The sequence below is a fragment of the Ursus americanus genome, chromosome X, assembly GCF_024610735.1.
Source record: "Ursus americanus isolate L20-20 chromosome X, mUrsAme1.1.p, whole genome shotgun sequence".
Taxonomy (NCBI): Eukaryota; Metazoa; Chordata; class Mammalia; order Carnivora; family Ursidae; genus Ursus; species Ursus americanus.
In genome coordinates, this window is record NC_142164.1 from 54,104,183 (window position 1) to 54,116,865 (window position 12,683).

The following is a 12,683-nucleotide window of genomic DNA, read 5'->3' on the forward strand; positions in this document are numbered from 1 at the left end:
TTCTTGCAACTAGCAGGGCTTAAAGACTGGAGTTTTAAAGGTCAGCAGGCTTGGCTGGGATAGAGCCCTGCAGGTGCTGCCCTACTCCTGGAGAGAAAGCAGGCAAACAACCCAAGGGCAGAAGGCCTGGAAACAGCAATTTGAAGAATGCTTGGGGCACAAAGTGGGGAGATTTTTTGGTCTTCTTGGAGCTTGTCCCTGAGAGGCAGAGTTCAGGAAGACACCACTGTGGGGTCAAAGGAGCCAGCTGGCCCCATTTCCTTCACCCACCCCTCAGCATAAACACAGAGCCACTTGTGGAAAACAGCTCAGCTCCAACACTGGCTGCCTGACTTGCTTGCACCAAGACCCACACCCCTGTGCTCTGGCATGACAGCCCATTTTGGTCAAGCTTGTCTCAGTCCCTGCATGGTGGGACCCTCCCCCAGAAGACCAGCACAGGCCCCTGCCCACACCACGTCTCTAAAGCTGGAGTTTCAGAAGGCTATAGGCTTGGCTGGGTTAGAGCCCAGAGGGCATTATGCTGCTCCTGGAGAGAAGGCAGCAAAACAACTAGAGGCAGACAGTATGGAAACAGCAATTTGAAAAATGCCTGTGACACACGGTGCAAAAAATTACTTGCTCTTCTCAGAGTGCTTCCCTGAGAGGCAGAGTGCACAGAGACGCCTCTCCAGGGACAAAGGCACCATTGCTGGCACCGTTTCCCTCCTTCACCCCTTAGCATAAACACGGAGCCACCTGGAGTAAGCAGCACAGCTCCAACATTGGCTGCCTAACCTGCTTACATCAAGTCCTACAACCCCGTGCTCTGGTAATACTGTCCTTCTTGGTCAACTAGCCTCAGTTCTAGTGCAGTGGGTCTCTTTCCCAGAAGATCAGCAGTAATCACTGTTGACACCACATATCCTAACCAGAGAGTTCTACAGGGCTTCGGTTCTAGTGGAAATAGTATCAGGTCACATTTAACAGACAGAGTATACCTAAAAAATCACCACATTTTGGCAAAGGACCAAATACTGCCCACTGCAGGTAAAAGGAGATGAGTGGTGTTAAGGATAGAGTGGTCAAAACACAGCATCAGAGTGCACACAATACAAACAGACACTCCCAGAAGCACAAAGCTCTGGACACTATATGACCTCTTCTTCATAAAGGCATTACTCTCAGGAGCAGGAAACATAACAGGCTGTTCTAACACACAGAAAAAGGCAGAGACTTAGATAAAATGCCAAGATGGAAGAATTCATCCCAAATGAAAGAACAAGAAAAGGCCACAGCCAGAAATCTAAGTGAAACAGATATAAGTAACATGCCTGATGGAAAATTAAAAGCAACAATCATAAGGATGCTGACTGGGCTTGAGAAAAGAATGGAGACTTCAGGGGGGCCCTTACCCCAGAGAAAAATGAATTAAAAAACAATGAGTCTGAAATGAAAACTGCAATAACTGAAATTGGAAACACACTTGATGCAATGAACACAAGGCTGCAAGACACAGAATGAGTAAGTGATATAGAAGACAAAACAATGGAAAACAATGAAGCTGAACAAAAGAGAGAAAGAAGTATGGAACACAAGAATAGACTTAGGGAACTCAGTGACTCCATCAAATGTAATAACATTGGTATTATAGGAGTCTCAGAAGAAGAAGAAGAAGAAGAAGAAGAAGAAGAAGAAGAAGAAGAAGAAGAAGAAGAAGAAGAAGAAGAAGAAGAAGGAGGAGAGAAAAGGGGGCAGAAAATTTATTTGAGGAAATAATAGCTGAAAACTTCCCTAATCTGGGGAAGGAAACAGGCATCCAGATCCTGAGGCTCAGAGAACTCCCATCAAAATCAGTAAAAGCCGTGAAAGAAGAGCTAAGATGGCAGCACAGTAGGAGGACCCCAGGTTTGCCTGGTCCCTTGAACACTCTAGATAGCTATCAAACCATCCTGACTACCCAAGAAATCGACCTGAGGACTGATAGCACAAACTGCACAACTAGAGGAAGAGAAGAGGTCATATTGAGGAAGGTAGGAAGTGCAGAGATGTGGTTTGGGGGAGAAGTGGATCGTGGGTGCTGTGGAAGGGAGGGAGCCCTGGTTGTGGAGAAAAGTGAGAGAGAGTGGAGTGCACATGGATACACACAAGGAGAACACTTCCCCAAAGCTATTGGCTGGGAAAATGAGAGGGGCTGATTTCCAAGTGTTTTTGCAACCAGCAGGGCTCAAAAATGCAGTTTTAGAGGTCCCTGGGTTTGGCTGGGATAGAGATCAGAGGACACTGCCCTACTCCTGGAGAGGAGGCAGACGGGCACCACAGGGCAGACTGCACAATCTGAAGATTGCCTCAGATGCACAGGGAGAGACTGTTCATACTTTTTGGAGTGCATATGTGAGAGGAGGCATTGCCTCTCTAGGGACAAAAGAATGGGCGGGTGTCATTTCCCTCTCCTGCCCCTCAGCATAGGTACAGAGACACCTGCTGAAGGCATCTAAATGGGACATGGGCTGTTTAGCCTGCTATGCTCCAAATCCCATGCCCCTGTGCTCTGGGGTGACTGCATCAAACCTGCAACAGTTCCAGTACAGCAAGACCCTTTCCCAGAGGATGAGTGCAGGTCCCTGACACACTAGGTCCCTGATGCTTGGAATTTCAAAAAATCAGAATGAGTGGCTAATATAGAACCCTAGGTGCACTGTGCTGCCCCAGGCCGGCAAGCAACCCAGAAACAGACAGTGTAAAAACAGCGATCTGAAAAATGCCTGGGATGCACAAAGGGAAATTATTTGCTCCTCTGAAAGTGCTTCCCTGAGAGCTTTAAAAACAGACTCCCTGGAAACAAAGGAGCTGTCTGGCACCATTTCCCTCACCCACACCTCAGCATAAACCAACTTAGTAAATAGCACACCACCAACACTGCTGCCTAACTTGTTTACACCAAGGCCTACCATCCTGTGCTCTGTTGGTACTACTTTTCTTGGGCAAGGGTGACTAAAAACCCATGCAGTGGGCCCATTCCCCAGAGACCAGAAAAAAACCCTGCATGTACCATGTCTACTGACCACAGAATTCTGCAAATCTTCAGTTCTAGTGGAAATAGCATAAGGTCTCTTTCAATGAGCAGACCAGAACACACCTAAAAAATCCCTACATTCTGGCCAAGGTCCAAACACTCCCCAATGCAAGCAACAAGAACCTCTACAGATGACTGACCTGAGGGATACAGCAGCCAAAACAGAGTAGCAGAGTGCAAACAGGACCCAGCAGAGACACTCCCTGAAGAGCCAGGCCCTGGACACAATATGATCTCTTTTTAATAAAGTCATAACTCTCAGGATCAGGAAACATAACAGGCTTTACTAACTTACAGAAAAAGACAGAAACCTAGACAAAATGCCAAGATAGAGGAATTCATCCCAAAAGAAAGAACAAGAAAATGTCATGACCAAGGATCTAATCAAAACAGATATTAGTAATATGCCTGATCCAGAATTTAAAGCAACAATCATAAGGATACTGGTGGGCTTGAGAAAAGCATAGAAGACATCAGGGAGACACTTACTGCAGATATAAAATAGCTAAAAAAAAAATCAGGCCGAAATGAAAAATGCAATAACTAAGATTCAAAACCAACTGTATGTAAAGACCACAGGAAGGAAGAAGCAGAGGAACAAATAAGTGATATACAATAAACAATTATGGAAAATAAGGAAGCTGAACAAAAGAAAGAAAAGAAAATATTGGATCATGAGAGTACACTTAGGAAATTCAGTGATTCCATCAAATGCAACAACATTTGTATCACAGGAATCCCAGGACAAGAAGAGAGAGAAAAGGGGAAGAAGGTTTATTTGAGGAAACTATGGCTGAAACTTCCCTAATCTGGGGAATGAAACAGACATCCAAATCCAGGGGCCACAGAGAAAGCCCAACAAAATCAACAAAATCAGGTCAACACCAAGACATACTGTAGTTAAAATTTGCAAACTATAGCAATAAAGAAAACTCCTAAAAGCGGCAAGACAAAAGAAGTCCCTAACTTACAAGGAAAGACATATAAGGCTAGGAGCAAATCTCTCTACAGAAACACGGCAAGCCAGAAAGAACTGACATAATATATTCAACATGCTGAGCAGGAAAAATACGCAGCCAAGAATACTCTATCCAGCAGGCTATCATTCAGAATAGAAGGAAAGATGAAGAGTTTCTCAGACAAACGAAAACTAAGGGAGTTCTTCACCACTAAACCAGTCCTGCAGGATACGTTAAAGGGGACTCCTCGAGTGGGAAAGAAAGACCAAAAGCAACAAAGACTAAAAAGGAACATAGAAAATCTCCAGAAACAATGACAAAACAAGTAATAAAGTGGCACTAAATACATATCTATCAATAATTACTCTGAATGAAAACAGACTAAATGCTCCAATCAAAAGACAGAGGGTGTCAGGATGGATAAGAAAACAAGACCTATCTATATGCTGCCTACAAGAGATTCATTTTAGACCCAAAGACACCTGCAGATTGAAAGTGAGGTGATATAGAAATATTTATCATGCAAATGGATGTCAAAAGAAAGCCAGAGAGGCAATACTTATATCAGACAAACTAGATTCTAAACCAGAGACTGTAACAAGAGTTGAAGGAGGGCACTATATCATAATAAAGGGGTCTATCCAACAAGAAAATCTAACAATTGTATATATTGATCCCCCCAACTTAGAGAATACAAATATGTAAAACAATTAATAACAAACATAAAAGAATTCATTGATAATAATACAATAATAGTAGGGAACTTTAACACCCACTTACATCAATGGACAAACCATCTAAGCAGAAATTCAACAAGGAAACAATGGCTTTGAATGACACTGGACCAGATGGACTTAACAGATATATTCAGAACACTTCATCTTAAAACAGCAGAATACACATTCTTTTCAAGTGCACATGGGACTTTTACTGAACAGATCACATACTGGGTCACAAATCAGACCTCAATAAGTACAAAAAGATTGAGATCATAAGATGTATATGTTCTTTTTTATTTTTAAAGATTTTATTTATTTCTGAGAAAGAGAGAGAGAGAAGTCATGAGCAGGGAGAGGAGCAGAGGAGCCCAATTCGGGGTTCAATCACAGGACCCTGGGATCATGACCTGAGCCAAAGGCAGACGTTCAACCGACTGAGCAACACGGGCAACCTGGATGCACATTTTCTGACCATAACACTAGGAAACTTGAGGTCAATCATAACAAAAAATTTGGAAAGACCAAAAATACATGGAGGTTAAAGAACATGCTACCAAAGAATGAATAGGTCAACCAGGAAATTAAAGAAGAAATTTAAAAATACATGGAAGAATTGAAAATGAAAACATGAGACTCCAAAACTCTTGGGATGCAGCAAAAATGGTCCTAAGAGGGAAGTATAGAGCAATACAGGTCTACCTCAAGGAGCAAGAAAAATCTCAAATAAACTACATAACCTTACACCTAAAGAAGCTAGACAAAGAATAACAAGCAAAGCCTAAAGCCAGCAGAGGAAGGGAAATAATAAACACTGGAGCAGAAATAAACTATATAAAAGCTTAAAAAAAAAACCAAAAAACAGTAGAACAGATCAATGAAACCAGGAGATGTTTCTTTGAAAAAAATAATAAAATTGATAAATCCCTAGCCAGACTTACGAAAAGGAAAAGAGAAAGGACCCAAATAAATAAAATCACAAACAAGAGGAGATATAACAAGACCACAGAAATGCGAACAAGTATAAGAGAATATTATGAAAAATTCCATGCAAACAAATTGGCCAACCTGGAAGAAATGGATAAATGCCTAGAAATATATCAACTACCAAAACGAGAACAGGAAGAAATAGAAACTTGAACAGACTAATAACGAGCAAAGAAATTGAATCACTAATCAAAAATCTCCTAACAAACAAAAGTCCAGGGCCAGATGGCTTCAAAGGCAAATTTTACCAAGCATTTATATTTTTATTTTATTTTTTGGTTTTTTCTTTATTTAAATTCAATTTAGTTAACATACAGTGTATTATTAGTTTCATGGGTACAATTTAGTGATTCATCAGTTCCATATAACACCCAGTGCTCATTATATCAAGTGCCCTTCTTAATACACATCATCTAATTACCCCACCCCCCACCCACCTCCCCTCCAGCAATCCTCAGTTTGTTCCTTATACTTAAGAGTCCGTTATGCTTTGTCTCTTTCTCCATTTTTATCTTATTTTATTTTTCCTTCCCTTCCCCTATGTTCCTATGTTTTGTTTCTTAAATTTCACATATGAGTGAAATCATATGGTATTTCTCTTTCTCTGACTAACTTATTGCACTTACCATAATACATTCTAGTTCCATCCACATCGTTGCAAGTAGCAAGATTTCATTCTTTTAGATGCCTGAGTAATATACCATCATATATACATTCCACCTGTTCTTTATCCATTCATCTGTTGATGGACATCTGGGCTCTTTCCATGTTTTAGTTATTATAGATAGTGCTGCTATAAATATTGGGGTGCATGTGCCCCCTCAAATCACTATTTTTGTATCCTCTGGATAAATACCTGGTAGTGAAATTCCTGGGTTGTAGAAGAGTTCTATTTTTAACTTTTTGAGGAACCTCCATACTGGTTTCCAGAGTGGCTGCACCAGATTGCATTCCTACCAACAGTGTACTAGGGTTTCCCTTTCTCCACATCCTCACCAACATCTGTTGTTTCCTGAATTTTTAATTTTAGCCATTCTGACTGGTGTGAAGTGGTATCTTGTACTGGTTTTGATTTGTATTTCTCTGATGGTGGGTGATGTTGAGCATTTTTTCATATCTTTGTTAGCCATTGGTATGTCTTCTTAGAGAAATGTCTCTTCATGTCTTTGGCCCATTTCTTAACTGGATTTTTTTCTTTCTAGGGTGTTGAGTTTGATAAGTTCTTTATAGATTTTGGATACTAGCCCTTTATCTAATATGTTATCTGCAATATCTTCTCCCATTCCATTGATTGCCTTTTAGTTTTGTTGACTGTTTCCCTTGCTGTGCAGAAGCTCTTTATCCTGATGAAGTCCCAATAGTTCATTTTTGTCTTGTTTTCCTTGCCTCTGGACACATGTCTAGAAAGAAGTTGTGGTGGCCGAGGTCAAAGAGGTTGTTACTTGTATTTTCCTCAGGGATTTTGATGTTTTCCTGCCTCATATTTAGGTCTTTCATCTATTTTGAATTTATTTTTATGTATGGTGTAAGAAAGTGGTCCAGTTTCTTTCTTCTGCATGTGGCTGTCCAGTTTTCCCAATACCATTTGTTGATGAGACTGTCTTTTTTCCATTGGTTATTCTTTCCTGCTTTGTTAAAGATTAGTTGACCATAGAATTAAGGGTCCCTTTCTGGGTTTTCTATTTTGTTCCATTGATCTATGTGTCTCTTTTTGTGCCAGTACCATACTCTCTTGATGATACAGCTTTGTAACACAGCTTGAAGTCTGGAAATGTGATGCCTGCAGCTAATATTTAGAGAAGCATTAATATCTATTCTTCTCAAACTATTACAAAAAGTAGAAATGGAAGGAAAACTTCCAAAGTCATTCTATGAGGCCAGTATTACCCTGATTCCAAAACCAGACAAAGATCCCACTAAAAAAGAGAACAGGCCAATATCCTTGGTGAACATGGATGCAAAAATTCTCAACAAAATACTAGCAAACTGAATCCAACAGTACATTAAAAGAATCATTCACTATGATCAAGTGGGAGATATTCTTGGTTGCGGGGGGGGTTTCAATATTTGTAAATCTATCAACATCATATACTATATTAATAAAAGAAAGGATAAGAACCATATGATCCTCTTAATAAATGCAGAATAAGTATTTGACAAAGTATAACACCCATTCATGTTAAAAACACTCAACAAGCAGGGTTAGAGGGAACATACCTCAACATAATAAGGCCATATACAAAAAATCCACAGCTAATATCATCATGGGGAAAAACTGAGAGTTTTTCTTCTATGGTCAGGAACAAGACAGAGATGTCCACTCTCACCAGTTATTTAATTTAGTACTGGAAGTGCAAGCCACAGCAATCAGATACAAAAAGAAATAAAAGGCATCCAAATCAGCAAGGAAGAAGTCAAACTTTCACTATTTGCAAATCACAGGATACTCTATGTAGAAAACTTGAAGGACTCCACCAGAAAATTGCTAGAAGTGATACATGAATTCAGTAAAGTCACAGGAGAGAAAATCAATGTACAGAAATCTGTTGCATTTCTCTACATCAATAATGAAGCAGCAGAAAGAGAAACTAAAGAATCAATTCCATTTACAATTGTACCAAAAACAATGTCTAGGAATAAACCTAAACAAAGAGGTAAGAAATCTGCACTCTGAAAAGTAAAACAACAACAACAACAACAAAACTGACACAAGAAACTGAAGATGACACAAAGAAATGGAAAAACATTCAATACTCATGGATTGGAAAAACAAATATTGTTAAAATGTCTATATTACCAAAAGCAATCTACATGTTTAATGCAATCCCTATCAAAATACCAACAGAGGAGAGGTGGAGTTAAGATGGCGGAGGAGTAGGAGACACCTTTTTCAGCTGGTCCCTCGAGTCGAGCTGGATAGGTACCAGACCAGCCTAAACAACCACTGAACCAGCCTGAGACGCAGGAAGACGCATCTGGATCTCTACAAATGAACATCTCCAGCGCTGAGTATTGAGGTACGAAGAGGGGAGCCATGAAACCGCACACAGATATCGGAAGATAAACGGAAGGGGGGGGAGCCGCCGCGTTTGGGCGCTGGGAAGCGGCAGCCACTTGCACGGGGGAGCGGGTGGGCTCGTGGTTGGCACCCGCAAAACAGCAGACTGAGACTGTGAGCCGGGTGCGTGCGCCACCAGGCATCCCGCGGAACACCGGAATCCCCGTGCGCTCACCGGATCCAGACTGAGACCGGGAGCTTCCGGAGCGTGCGGGGCAGCTGGCGGCGTTAGAAACACAAAGGACAGAGACGCGCCGGCCCTGGAAGTGAGGGCTGGGACGCCGGGTGTGGGGCGCACATCCCGGGACGCTGCAGCGTTGAGCAGCACCAACAGAGACAGAGTTAAAGTGGCCAGAACATTAGTAGAGAACGGGGCGCAATCCCTCTGTTCTGTGGCAGAGGCTGAAATTCGGCCGCTGCTGCTCTGACTCTCAGAAGAGGCACAGCAAACCGCCAGGGAAAGCCGCCAGAGAACAAAAGCCTGGAAATACCAGCTCAGAGAGTGCCCATCCCCATCCCCCCTCGCAGGGGACACGGAGACTCTACCCAAACAGGGTTCCCTGAGTATCGGCGCAGCAGGCCCCTCCCCTAGAACACAGAAGGCAGGCTGAAAAATCAAGAAGCCCACAACCCGGGCGCCTGGGTGGCACAGTCATTGAGCGCCTGTCTTCGGCTTAGGGCGTGATCCCGGCGTTCCGGAAAGGAGTCCCTCATCGGGCTCCCCCGCTGGGAGCTTGCTTCTTCCTCTCCCACTCCCCTGCTTCTGTTCCCTCTCTCGCTGGTTGGCTGCCACATAAATAAATAAATAAAATCTTTAAAGAAGAAGCCCACATCCATAAGATCCCTATAAAACAAGGGGCACGGCCTGGGACCCAGTCAGTAATTTGGGCTCTGGAAACCCCGCAACCTCTCCTCATCAGAATGACAAGAAGGAGAAGCCCCCCCCCAGCAAAGAAAAGACAGTGAGTCTGTGGCCTTTGCCACAGAAATAATGGATATGGATGTAACCAAATTATCAGAAATGGAATTCAGAGTAATGATGGTCAAAATGATGAGTAGAATTGAAAAAACTATTAATGAAAAGGTTACTGAGAATATAGAATCCCTAAGGACAGAAATGAGAACGAATCTGACAGAAATTAAAAATTCTATGAGCCACATGCAGGCAAAACTAGAGGCTCTGAAGGCCAGGGTCGCAGAAGCAGAGGAATGGGTTAGTGAATTGGAGGATGGGTTAATAGAGGAAAAAACGAAAATAGAAGATGGTCTTAAAAAAATCCACGCCCACGAATGAAGGTTACGGGAGATTACTGACTCAATGAAACGATCCAATGTTAGAATCATCGGCATCCCCGAGGAGGTGGAGAAAAACAGAGGTCTAGAAGAGATATTTGAACAAATTGTAGCTGAAAACTTCCCTAATCTAGCGAGGGAAACAAACATTCATGTCCAAGAGGCAGAGAGGACCCCTCCCAAGCTCAACCACAACAAACCAACGCCACGTCACGTCATAGTGCACTTCGCAAATATTAGATGCAAGGATACAGTATTGAAAGCGGCCAGGGCAAAGAAATTTCTCACGTACCAAGGCAAAGGCATCAGAATTACGTCAGACCTGTCTACACGGACCTGGAATGAGAGAAAGGGTTGGGGGAGCATATTTAAAGCTCTTTCAGAGAAAAACATGCATCCAAGGATCCTTTATCCAGCAAGGCTGTCATTCAGAATTGATGGAGAAATAAAGACATTTCAGAATCGCCAGTCACTAACCAATTTTGTAACCATGAAACCAGCTCTACAGGAGATATTACGGGGGGTTCTATAAAAGTAAAAAGGCCCCAAGAGTGATACAGAACAGAAAGTCACAGCCAATACAAACAAAGACTTGACTGGCAACATGGCATTATTAAAATCATATCTCTCAGTAATCAGTCTTAATGTAAATGGTTTGAACCATCCCATAAAAGGCCACAGGGTTGCGGATTGGATAAAAAGAAATGACCCATCCATTTGCTGTCTACAAGAGACTCATTTCGAACCCAAAGATGCATTCAGACTGAGAGTAAGGGGATGGAGTACCATCTTTCACGCAAATGGACCTCAAAAGAAAGCTGGGGTAGCAATTCTCATATCAGATAAATTGGATTTTAAACTACAGACTATAGTTAGAGATGCAGAAGGGCACTATATTATTCTTAAGGGAAGTATTCAACAAGTGGATATGACAATTATAAATATATATGCCCCCAACAGGGGAGCAGCAAGATACACAAGCCAACTCTTAACCAGAATAAAGAGACATATAAATAAAAATACATTAATAGTAGGGGACCTCAACACTCCACTATCAGAAATAGACAGAACACCCTGGCAAAAACTAAGCAAAGAATCAAGGCTTTGAATGCCATACTCGACAAGTTGGACCTCATAGATATATATAGAACACTACACCCCAGAACCAAAGAATACTCATTCTATTCTAATGCCCATGGAACATTCTCAAGAATAGACCATGTTCTGGGACACAAAACAGGTCTCAACCGATACCAAGAGATTGAAATTATCCCCTGCATATTCTCAGACCACAACGCTCTGAAATTGGAACTCAACCACAAGGAAAAATTTGGAAGAAACTCAAACACTTGGAGACTAAGAACCATCCTGCTCAGGAAGGACTCGATAAACCAGGAAATCAAAAATCAAATTAAACAATTTATGGAGACCAATGAGAATGAAAATACAACAGTCCAAAACCTATGGGATACTGCAAAGGCAGTCCTAAGGGGGAAATACATAGCCATCCAAGCCTCACTCAAAAGAATAGAAAAATCTAAAATGCAGTTTTTATATTCTCACCTCAAGAAGCTGGAACAGCAACAGAGGGACAGGCCTAATCCACGCACAAGGAAGCAGTTGACCAAAATTAGAGCTGAAATCAATCAAGCAGAAACCAGAAGTACAGTAGAGCAGATCAACAGGACTAGAAGCTGGTTCTTGGAGAGAATCAATGAAATTGACAGACCACTGGCAAGACTTATCCAAAAGAAAAGAGAAAGGACCCAGATTATTAAAATTATGAATGAAAAAGGAGAGGTCATGACGAACACCATTGAAATTGGAAGGATTATTAGAAATTTTTATCAACAGCTATATGCCAATAAACTAACAATCTGGAAGAGATGGAATCCTTCCTGGAAACCTATAAACTACCAAGATTGAAACCGGAAGAAATTGATTCCTTAAACAGGCCAATTAATTATGAAGAAATTGAGTCAGTGATAAACAACCTTCCAAATAACAAAACTCCAGGCCCGGACGGTTTTCCTGGGGAATTCTACCAAACATTCAAAGAAGAAATAATACCTATTCTCCTAAAGCTATTTCAAAAAATAGAAACAGAAGGAAAGCTACCAAACTCATTCTATGAGGCCAATATTACCTTGATCCCCAAACCAGGCAAAGACCCCCTCAAAAAGGAGAATTACAGACCGATTTCCCTAATGAATATGGACGCCAAAATCCTCAACAAGATACTTGCTAATAGAATCCAACAGTACATTAAAAGGATTATCCATCACGATCAAGTGGGATTCATACCTGGGATGCAAGCGTGGTTCAATATTCGCAAATCAATCAGCGTGATACATCATATCAACAAGAAAAGACTCAGGAACCATATGATCCTCTCAATCGATGCCGAAAAAGCATTTGACAAAATACAGCATCCTTTCCTGATTAAAACCCTTCAGAGTGTAGGAATAGAAGGTACATTTCTCAATCTCATATAAGCCATCTATGAAAAGCCTACTGCAAATATTATTCTCAATGGGGAAAAGCTGGAAGCCTTTCCCTTAAGATCAGGAACTCGATAAGGATGCCCACTCTTGCCACTATTATTCAACATAGTA